The sequence below is a fragment of the Catharus ustulatus genome, chromosome 2 (genome assembly GCF_009819885.2).
Source record: "Catharus ustulatus isolate bCatUst1 chromosome 2, bCatUst1.pri.v2, whole genome shotgun sequence".
Classification (NCBI taxonomy): domain Eukaryota; kingdom Metazoa; phylum Chordata; class Aves; order Passeriformes; family Turdidae; genus Catharus; species Catharus ustulatus.
The window spans coordinates 39,237,568-39,249,071 of NC_046222.1; the positions used below are offsets into that span (position 1 = coordinate 39,237,568).

The 11,504-nt window shown below is 43.0% G+C and overlaps 1 protein-coding gene across 11 annotated transcripts in view; it reads left to right on the forward strand.

Moving 5' to 3' along the window:
• The window catches only part of FAT3 (FAT atypical cadherin 3), a 404,304-nt gene that overhangs the window by 337,402 nt on the left and 55,398 nt on the right, over positions 1-11,504 (forward strand). The window lies entirely within an intron of this gene.

Consider the following 11,504-nt stretch of genomic DNA (forward strand, 5'->3'; position numbering starts at 1 on the left):
ATCTAGTTTTGGGCTCAGTAGATTTGAATGATGAGCCTGGATTTCTGTTCTTTGTTCCTAACATTTGAAGCCTTAATACTTGGGTGGATGTGAGAGAAAACATTGGTGTTGAAAGCCTAATCCAGGAAGCCAGAATAAGATTTGAGACCCTCCCACAGATATGTTTATATAGTCAGGTTATATGGGTTAATTGTAGTTGAATTTGATTGCGTTCTTTAAACAGTTTTATAGAGTTAAATATTATTTGGACTAGGATTTCTGAGAAGGATTCTGTTGTCAGCTGATTAGTGCATTTGTGTTCAATCTGGAGAGTTTAAATCAATCAAGTCTCTAATCAGTCTGATTCTTGGTGTGGGGAGCTAATTATTCATCTTTTCACACAAAGTGGAAGAGCTGCAGCAGAAGAGACTCAGCCCTTCTGGGGGAAGTTGTTTGACCTTCTTAGTAGAAGACATCTGCTTCCTAAACCCAGACTTGTCCTACAAGAATTGATAGGGGAACTGGCAAACTGGGGGAAGGAGTGCCATTTTCTTTTGGGTTCTGATTGAAAATTTTATGTTGGATTTCGAAGAAATCTCTGTAAAAAAATTACATTTTTCCTGCAAGGTTTGACCTCCCTGATTTTGATTTTTCAATAAAGGCTTGCTTTTTCAAAAAAAGCCCAAGCCCAAATCCTTACCATGAGTGCTCAAAGACACCTGCACAGGAAATAATAAATTTCTTTACTAGAGAAGAATGGTAATACAACTTCTCCTTCAGGTTTCAGCCAGTCCAGTTTAGTATGTACCTACCTCCAAGAGGATGGGGAAGCAAGCATATTTTATCTTCTTTTCTTCCTGTCCTCTCTCTTTGTGTCAATGAGAAAAAGAGAAGAAATAACTAAAACAATAAAAATTAAATATCTGTTAGAAATAGTGACCAAGGAATACAGATAGTTCTCTGGGGTTTATCACTGGCTTTTAGAAAGTAACATCAGGATGCTGGTGAGCCCAGCATGGAAAAACATCACACAGGCTGTTCAGTGGGTCACCACTTTCAATAATACATGCATGGAACTGGAGTACAGACTTCAGCCTCATCAATGGTGGGCTTTACTCTTGAAGGAATTAGAGCCTGTTGCAGTCACAGCTGCCTCACACCTAGGCTTGGGGAAGTGTACAGTGTTACCAGGTGAGATTGCAGGAGTTTCAGAGAGAAGTGTAAGACAGTCACAGCCTGATTGGAGAGCAGCTCTCAGAATTGTGTGTAATGGTGAGTAACAAAATAATAGAAATGCTGAAGTAGATACTGATTTTGGCATTTTCTGGCAAAACCAGTACACAGCAAACATCTGTTTTGTGTGTTTGTTAATATTCAGCGTCTCTTAAAATGGACCTAGAAAATCTGGAGCATTCAGCATCTGAAAAAGACGAAAGCAGAGATCAAAACATGAATAAAAGGAATAACAGAAATAATAGGACAGAAAATTTACTAAAACTCAGCAGCTAATAGGTAGTTAACTTTAGGAATGAGGCCAGCTAAATGACATTTCTGGGTATTGTCTGAGTTTTTGTAAAATAAATATTACAAGATATTTTACAGAGGATGACTCATTCTCTTTAAAATATACATGGTGCTTCCTATATCTTCACCCACATCATTGCCTCATAGACTTTTAAAATAGTACTCGGGTTAGGGCTCTAATGCAGGATATGAAAGAGACATGAATTATTAATTCCTTTTACTCTAGCAATCCAAAACAGCATTGCATAAGAGGTATAGTTGAAGTAGGGAGGCCTGTCTACTGTCACTGAAGCTGTTTTCAAAAAGAATTCAGAAATCAGCCATGGAAGAAAAAAACAGCCAACCATGCAGCTGAAAGACAAAAACAAAACCAACAAACAAAAAGCCAAAAAAAACAAAGAAAAATACACCAAAACACCAACCAACCAAAAAAACCAAACAAACAGAACATAAAACAAAAGGCATGAGTGAACATTGCTCTATAGCCTAATGGGTAATGCAGTTCTGGGCTCCATTCCTCAGAGCTTATTCAATGAGTAGTAATAATCCATGATGATGTACCCTTGTACTCCTTCTTCCTGGAAAGGTGTCCTTACCATTAGACTTCTGTCCCGTTTTCCTTAAGGAGAGTGGAAGGGAATGCCCCAAGTTGTCTGGCCAGTCCTACAGAAACTTGCAGGTCCAAATTCTCTCAGCGAGCTGTTCAGGAGAAAACCTAGATTCTGCCTGCCTAGTAAAAGCAAAAGCACTAATAGGAATGCAGAGATAAAGCACACTGGACCCCTAAAAGACTGCCAAATAAAAAAATGATAGTCAGGCTTTTAAGAGATAAGACTTGACTTATTGTTAGGAGGTAAATAAACAAGGTATTCGGGGATTTTGAAAACTACCAAAACATTCAGCATGACCCTATTGAATACCTCAGAGGGATATTTTTAAAGCTTCAGGAGTAGTTAGGGGAATGCAATAACCCTCCTTGCATTAAAATAATGAGATGTGTGTATCAAGATGACTAAAAGCTAGTCTGTGTTCAGGAACTGGAAGTCATCAAACCAATCTCATTTCCTTCTATAACATGTGAGGAGGCCATATTGAAATAAATATTGTTTGTGTTACGGCTTAAGTTTAAAGAGTTTTATGGCAATGTACTACACCACATTTTTATGTGTAAGCCGGGGAAAAATGGTCAGCACCAAACTGCTCTCGGGGAAATTTGTAGTAACCATGACACTGGAGGGGTTAGTTAAGAAAGGTACTGGGTGCAGCATTGCTGGTTTGATTTTTGAATACAGAAGTAGGCATAAGGACTGCTAAATGGATTGCTAAATGTCAGAAAGCAGAGTGATGCTGCAAGTTACGCTGGATGGTGTTGAAGCCACACTTGTGATATTTATCAGTTGGAAAAGTGGTATGGAAAAGCCGAGGGCAAGTCATGCAGATAAATGTGGCGTTTAGGCAGGAAAACCAAGTGCACTGGTATTGTCTGGGTGGTGAGTGCCTAGGCAGCAGAACTGCAGAGATGCAGCTGTATTACTCTGACCCACAGGCTGAAGGTATTTACACTTTCATAGTGGTGTTAAAAGGCAAATATTTTAATGAGATGGGTAAACCAGAGCAATGCTGAAAAAAAAGTACAGTAATTTCACGAATACAAGCCGCACGGATTATAAGCCGCACCCCCGGTGCCTCGACAATGTTGCTGTCTTTGTCAATAGATAAGCCGCACCCCGAATATTAGCCGCACTTTCGTTCGTCGCGAGAATCCGTGCGCAGCTTTCACAAATTGGCCAATTAGTAACAGGATCGCGGCATAGCGGGCTTTACTGGCTCGGGGCGGGGCCAGGAAGGCTCGGCCCGCTCATGGTTGCCGACGGGGCCGGGTGGCCCAGCTCAGTGCCACGGCTCGGTGGGGCTGGCCGGGTGGTGCTGCCGCCGCCGCGGGGCTCGCTGGCCCCCCTCTCCCGTCAGCACCGCCCCGCTGCCGCGTTCGCTAGCCCCGCCGCCGGGCTCGCCGGCCGCGCCGCGCCGCGTTCGCTAGCCCCGCCGCCAGGCTCGCCGGCCGCGCCGCGTTCGCTAGCCCCGCCGCCGGGCTCGCCGGCCGCCCCCTCCCGTCTGCACCGCCGCCGCGCTTCCTCGCCCTGGCCGGCACTGCAGACCCCCGCACCGCCGGGCTCCCCCACCCTGCTGGCCCCGATTCTGCTGGGCTTCCCCCACTGCCAGGCAGCCCCACCCGCCGGCCTTCCTGCTTCTGCCATGCTCCCCTGCACTGCTAGCCCCAGTTCTCCCGGGCTCCCCCGCCCTGCTGGCCCGGGCTCTGCCGCCCCCCTGCCCCGCCCTGCTGGCTCAGGCTCAGCCGCCCGCCCCCCGCACTGCTGGCCCCGCCTCTGCCAGGCTTTCCTACCTCTGCCGGGGCCGGCCGGGCTCCAGCTTGGCTTGGGGCTGCCGCGGGCTCTCACTTCCGTGTTGGCAGCTTTTAGAATTTTGTTAATGTATTAGCCGCCCCGGAATATTGGCCGCACTTCCGGGTTTCCACCAAAATTTTGGTCAAATTGGTGCGGCTTGTATTCGTGAAATTACTGTACAGTAATTTCATGAGTATAAGGCGCACCGGAGTATAAGGTGCACTTCCGGGTGTCAGCAGATTTCCGAACTTGGTTCAAAGGTGCACGGAGCATAAGGAGCACTTTGTTTTTGCTGTGAGCATCCATGCGCAACAAAGTAACCAACTAGTAACAATCACACCAACCGTGCTGTCTTGGGTTACAGCGCAGGATGTGATCAAAGTATCTATTCTATCACTATCTGTTGTGACCAGGTGGGGCAGTGATCCTTATCTCCGTGGGACATATTCTGCTAATGGGCCATCCACTGAAACCAGTAGGGCATTGTTCTTTATCTTTGCACCCCCCATTCTTCCCCTAGGGAGTTACCTTCTGCTAATGACCCTTTGAGTCCCACTGTGTGACTGATAAAATTACTTTATCCCATTGAGAGTTGCTCCAGCCAGGGGGGAGAGCCCATCCTTTCCTACCTAGATAAAAACTAAAATTCAGGGACACGAAGTTGGCCTCTTTTCCCTGGACTCCAGAGGAAAACCGGACTTTTTTTCCGTGTCATCACTGGACCTTTGGAGGGAGGCTACACCCTTCTACAAGACCACTGCTTCAACTGAACCACATTTGTCACTGCAGGAGGACTGTAGCCACCATTGAATGGGACTGCTACCAACACCCTGCCTGACGGGTGTCACCCTGACGGGGTGTCAGATTGTGCTCTGACTTTGTGTCTTAGTTTGGAGGACAGGTGTCTGCTAAGAAAGGCAGGAGCCTCTCTTTGAAATGGAGAATGTAAACCCCCTCCCTCCAAATTATTATAATTTTGAAATCAAGGAGCTCTCAGGTAAAGATATGGGAATTAGGAATAACAGTTCTTTTCTAGGGAAATTAAAATAGAAATACAGTACTACAAAGAAACAAACTCCAAACCCTGACAAAGTCAGAGTACAACCTGACACCCCGTCAGGCAGGGTGTTGGTAGCAGTGCCATTAAATGGTGGCTGCAGTCTTCTTGCAGTGACACATGGGATTCAGTTAAAGTAGTGGTCTTGTAGAAGGTGCAGTTTCCTTCCAGAGGTCTAGTAGTGATGTGGAAAAATCTCGTTTTTTTCTAGAGTGCAGTAGAGAAAGGGCTACTCGGTGTCCTAGAATTTCAGTTTTTATCTAGGTAGGAAAGGATGGAGCAACTCTCAATGGGATAAAGTAATTTTATCAGTCACACAGTGGGACTCAATGGGCCATTAGCAGAAGATAACTCCCTGGAGGAAGGATGGGGGGGTGAAAAAGATAAAGAACAATGCCCTACTGGTTTCAATGGATGGCCCATTAGCAGAGTATCTTCCACAGAGATAAAGATCATTGCCCCACCTCGTCACAACAGATTGTGATATAATTGATACTTTGATCACATCCTGTATTGTAACCCAAGACACTTTGTCAGTGTTTGGAGTTTGTTTCTTTGTAGTACTGTGTTTCTATTTTAATTTTCCTAGTAAAGAACTGTTATTCCTAATTCCCATATCTTTGCCTGAAAGCCCCTTAATTTCAAAATTAGAATAATTTGGAGGAAGGGGGTTTACATTCTCCATTTCAAAGAGAGGCTCCTGCCTTTCTCAGCAGTCACCTGTCCTCCAAACCAGGACATGTGCCAAGCCCTGCTGAGCCCCACGGCCCCGCAGGGTTCAACTCGCAGCTCTCACTTCCAGGTTGGCAAATTTCCGAACTTTGTCCATATATAAGGCACTCCGGTGTATAAGGTGCACTTCTGGGTTTGGACCAAAATTTTAGTCAAAAGGATCTGCCTTATGCACGTGAAATTACTGTAGATTTTTCTGTTTGTTTGGTGTTGGCAAATCCTGACCTGAAAGGTTTTGTTGCTTTGGGTACAGCACTTCCAAGAAAATGTGGGCTACATCTTCCAGGAAGATGTAGGAGATTGACAAAAGAGATCACAAGTCTGGAAGAAAAGTCAGGTAATATTGAAACAGTTGAGAGGGTCTGCCAAGGAAAAAAGAGTTGATATTTTATAAGAGATGATAAAATATAACAGTCTTCAGCTATCAGATAAGTAGCTCTGAGGAAAGAAGTTGACCCTTGTTCTTTTTTTTTCCCCTTGTCTTTTATTAATTTTGTTCAATCTCAGCAAAAAGTCAGAACAAGATTTTTAGTTGTAAGAAAAGTGAGGCACTGGGGTGTGTTATCCAAGGAGGTTATGCAAGTTCCTGATCAAAGGATAGGCCTCTGTTTGGGGATAAATTGAATCCATCTTGTCTTTGTGCAGGGATAAATTAGATGACCTCTCAAGATCCCGGATCTCTTCGCACTTTCTCATTTCTGGTAGTTTCTTTAATTTTTGAGATTTCCAAGACATTGTTAACAACATAGAGGCAAAGAACTAGACAAAGGAGAATTCTAACTCTTGGATTATATTGAGTGAATAAACCCTTTAAACTGGTTCACTGAAACATATATGTATATGAATAGTCTCTCTATATATGCACACATACACATACGTATAAAATATAATACACAAACTATTGGAGCACCTGTCTGATGAAGAGAGGCTGAAGGAGCTGGGGTTGTTTAGCCTGGAGAAAAGGAGACTGAGAGGGGACCTTCTTGTTCTTAATAACTACCTAAAAAGGAGCATGTAGTGAGGTGGGGGTTGGTCTCATCTCCCAGGTAGCAAATGAAAGGACAGGAGGAAATTGCCTCACATTGTGCCAGGAAAGGTTTAAATAGGATATTAGGAAAAAAATTTCTTCACAACCATTGGAATGGGCTATCCAGGGTGGAATTACTAGCCCTGGAAGTGTTCAAGACATGCATAGATGTGCTGCTTGAGGACGTGTTTTGGAGCTGGGTTAACAGTTGGACTCAATGATCTTAGAGGTCTTTTCCTATCTTAGTGGTTTTCTTCACTCTTATACATATTTATTTATGTTTTTTTATCTCTCTCTGTGCATTCTACTGCTCCAGTTATGTTTCCCTATGTTCCCAGCTGTAATGTGTAACCCTAAAACAGGTATCTCCAAAGTCCTGACTTCAGAAAAATTGGCTCAGAAGCACTGAAGAAAACAAGTATATATGTCAAGTGATGTAAGCCAGTACCCAGAAATATGTAAATCCCTAGCAGGAAAGAGATTTAGGGTGAGCCAACTATCCGGATCTTGACTTCCCACCAAAAAAGACAATACCTGCCCCAGCTGAAATGTGAAGCAGGGCTTTAGACACCCATGGATGGTCCCATGCTGCTAACAGTTTATACCGCCCCTTTCTGTCCAGTATTTCCCTTCAGTAAAGGGCTGATTGTCTTCAGCTCTCCCCTGCCCTCATCCCATGGTGCCCTGACTCCATTGGAGCAGAGGTGTGAATAAAGACCTGTGGGATAAGGGCTGTTTATTCCCTCAGAAAATGGAAAAACAGTGAAAGTCTGTCTTGGTAGCTGTGTTATGGATTGAACTCAGCTAAGTTTTCTGTGAAGTTGTAAAAATCACTTGAAATATTTTCCCTATGGGGCTATATATTCTTCTACTGTTCAACAAGGTACTTCAGGCAAGATTTCTCTTTCATTTCAAAATGATGGAGTAGAGTACTATAAAATCTGGTTTAGAATTCATCTTTTGTCTTGTTTGCTGTTAAGAAAGTTGTGGACTTCTATCTTCTAGTAATTGGCCTTGCAGTTAACATTTGGGTAGTTAGGAAAGGTCATAGGTACATACCACTATTAATAATCACACCATAAAAGAGGCAAGAGGAAGCACAATAATCAGATAGCTTGCTTTGTATGTTTTCAAACCACTGCTAAACTGAAAATTTTTTTCAGCTTGCTTTCTGGTCTGCATCTTGGTTTTTTTTATTTTTAGTTCTTGACATTATTTTCATAGGCTTTCAAGATGAAAATGAGCAGATGACAAAAATTAATCGTCATTTTTCAGACATAAACAATAAGTGCTGTAGCTGTACTAAGGGAAACACATTAAATAATGTGTTCAGGGTGACAGATGAATATAGAAAGGAGAAACACTGTGTGGCTTTTAGTATGTGTAACTTTTACTTTATGTATGATGCGTAAAGGCATTGCTCACTGCAGAAACTTACTGTCATATGGGGATTGTGCCTGTTGGGTTAATGCTCAGCCTTTAAGTGGTGTCAGTCTGGATCAAAATGTATTGGAACTTCACCATTTTCAGTTGAGTTGTAGTTCAAATCCTGTGTCCTGGACCCCTCACTGCAAGAAAGGCATTGAGGGGCTGGAGCGTGTCCAGAGAAGGGCAACAGAGCTGGGGAAGGGTCTGGGGCACAAGTCTGATGAGCAGCTGAGGGAGCTGGGGGTGTTCAGCCTGGAGAAAAAGAGACTCAGGGAGAACCTTTTCTCTCTACAGCAACTTAAGTGAAGGTCGTAGTGAGTTGAGGGTCAGACTCTTTTCCCAAGGAACAAGCAATAGGACAATAGGAAATGGCAGCAAGTTAAACAACAGGAGGTTTAGATTGGAGAGAAGGAAAAATTTCTTCTCTGAAAGCATTGTCAAGCACTGGAACAGGCTGCCCAATGAAGTAATCGAGTTACAACTTGCGAAGTATTTAGAAGATGTGTAGATGTGACACTCAGGGATGTGGTTGAGTGGTGGCCTTGACAATGCTGGGCTAATTGATCATCTCTGAGGTCCTTTCCAACCTCAATGGTTCTGTGATTCTGTGCTTGTTATGCAAGGAGGATATTGGTAGTGCTGATTATGAAGCAAAGTTATCATATATTCCTGCTGTTATTGAAGGTAGTAATGACATAGAAGTTGTCATGATGTGACATTCATTGTGTGTCTCTTTGTTTTAGAAGAAACCAAGAATAAAAGCCCATTTGAAGAATGGCATTTGAGGTACTAGGCGGGTATATGTTTTACAAGCTCTTCACACCAGAGATTTGGCAAAGGGCAATTTTCTATCATATGCTAATACCAGTCTAAATAGAGAATGTGCTACCTTATTCCTGTATTTAAAAAATGTACTGCAGTTTTCTTACTGTAATAGTGATTCCTGCAAAGGCTTTCTGTGTTCAAATAGCTCATGTTCATGATTGGCACCTTAGAGAAGTTTGAGTGAGTGAGTTGACACAAAACAGTTTGCAAGCATTAATCCCCCAACAGCTGTAGGCAAGCAGTGTGGGAGGATTGCTCTCTTTACCAGTGCAGGAACCATAGCACTGAAGCAGTTGTTTCCACAGAAGGCATCTCCTTTATAGTCATAGCAGAATCTAGTATCGCTTCTGTGGCAGGGATGCCATTGACACACACTGATGGACTCCTCTCTCAGGAGAGGGTAGCCTCTGGACTAAAGCATTTTGAATTTCAGTAGAAATAGCTTCCTACTTCACCCTTGTCTCATGCCTATTTCTCTCCCAGCCTCGGGTCCGAAAGCTCAGTAAACCAGCTGTTGATGTAACACAATACTTTCTTCAAAGTGCTGTTTCTGCCACAGTATTTCACTGATTTTATCCCTAAGAAGCAAGTATTAAATCCCACCCCTCAAAACAGTCTATGAAAGGGTCAGCACACAGCTAAGATCTCCCTCTGTATGTCTCCTTTCTTTTCTCCTTTAGGCGTTTGGGCCAAAAGCCACCAAGAGTTAGTATTTGTATGCCCAGTCAGGTCTTCTGAACAAATCTTCTGTCTCTCCTTGCATGAAGTGGCACTTTCACCTGTAAGAGCTTTTGTTTCATGTCCCATGGGAAAAATAAGACTGTTTTCTTCATCATACCAGACTGGTACAAGATAACCCTTTTCTCTGGAATTTCTGTATTCCTCTCTCGTTTTCCAGGAAGGAAAAAATAAAAGCACTTACTTTCAAGATTTTACTGTCTCCATTTCTGCCTAAAAATCCCATATATTAGAGTGAGCAATCAGAACACCATAATCTGTATCTGATCTGTCTGCATTGTAGGAACACCACTAATCACAAAAAACATTATTAATATTTTGTTAATTCATGGACATCACTTTTAGGAAGTAGAATACAAGAAGAGGGGCTGGATTGTATGTCAGATTGCCTTTACTGGAGTTATTACCTCCTGTACATAAACTCACCCTCCATGGTGTCACATGCGCCAAATTCTCTCTCACCATTCCACACAAGATACCCTTGCTGAAGTTTCATGGTGTTTCAAGGCACAAGGCATCCAGTGGCCATCTCCTTTCTAGCTGTTTGTGCCCTTAAGGACTGTGGTATATAAGTCTTCTGTCTTGTGCCCACGTGTGCTGTAGTGAGTATCAAAAAGGGAGTTTTTGCCAGAGAAGAGTGCAAACCAGATTAAGGTTCTCCTGCAGTCACAGACCTGTAGAAGGTGTGTGTTAGGGCCCCTGCCTCAGAGGAGTGTTTGATACTCTGTAGAAACTGGGAGGCACCAAGAATGGATGGTGCAGAATATTAAATAGTTTTACTGTTAAAACTCATGTGTAGTTTCGGTGTTCAGCAGCATGCTCTGAATCAAGGGGGAAAAAAATCCCGTTTTCCAGCATCCCTGAGGATCAGCTGTTATTAGTAAGTAACTCATTAATTGTTATGGTCGGGTCTGTCCTTTTTTTGTAAGTGGAAGTTCACGGAGGATGTCTAGCTGAAGGAGATCCTCCCCAGCTGGGAACATAGATACCTCCAACCATTCAGACTTGGAAAATCTTCCACTTTCTGGAGGGCTTTATAATGTTTATCAGTTTGGTTGACAGTCAACTGGCAGAGTATTGGGATGTATGTATCAAGAGACTAAGGTGAGTGTGCTTTCCAGCGGCTGTAGGGGATTGAAAGCCTACGTGTTGTAACATGAGGAAATCTCCTGTGAGTTCATGGGACAACACAAAAAAACCTAACAGCCTGGTTCACTGCAATATTGCCATTTAATTTGTTCCATATTTTAAAGATATGTGAACCTTTTAAATAGTGGTATCTCAAGCATTGCATAAAAATTTATTCTCTGAAGAGCCAAATAGGAATTCCTAACGCCCTTCAAGTAAGGTCTGGGACTTTGTAGTTGCTCTAGCTTTTATGTGTGCGTGACTGAACAAAGAGTCTCCCAGCTCCCCCTTGTGTGGATGCTGAACTCCTGCTACATCAAGCAGAAAACAACTGTGATTTGTGCTGCTTTTGATCAGACATTTCTACAATGCTTTGCTGCTGGAAAGCAGAATAATACTGTCACAAATTTTAAATTAACAAAATATGCCTAGAAGGGATTGGTAGCTCTTGTTCATCTGATTAATGTCAGGCTTGTAAAATCTGTTCTCCAACAAAAACACCAGCAAATGCTCAACTGAGAGATGTTAAAAACAGAGACTCTCCATTTTAGTGGATCTTTGTGTTTTAGTTATAATCTCTTACTGCAGCACCCAGGACAAAACCACAAAATCAACTAGCATCAAGGGAGTTGAATTAGCTTGTATCTGCGTTCACTTCTAATTA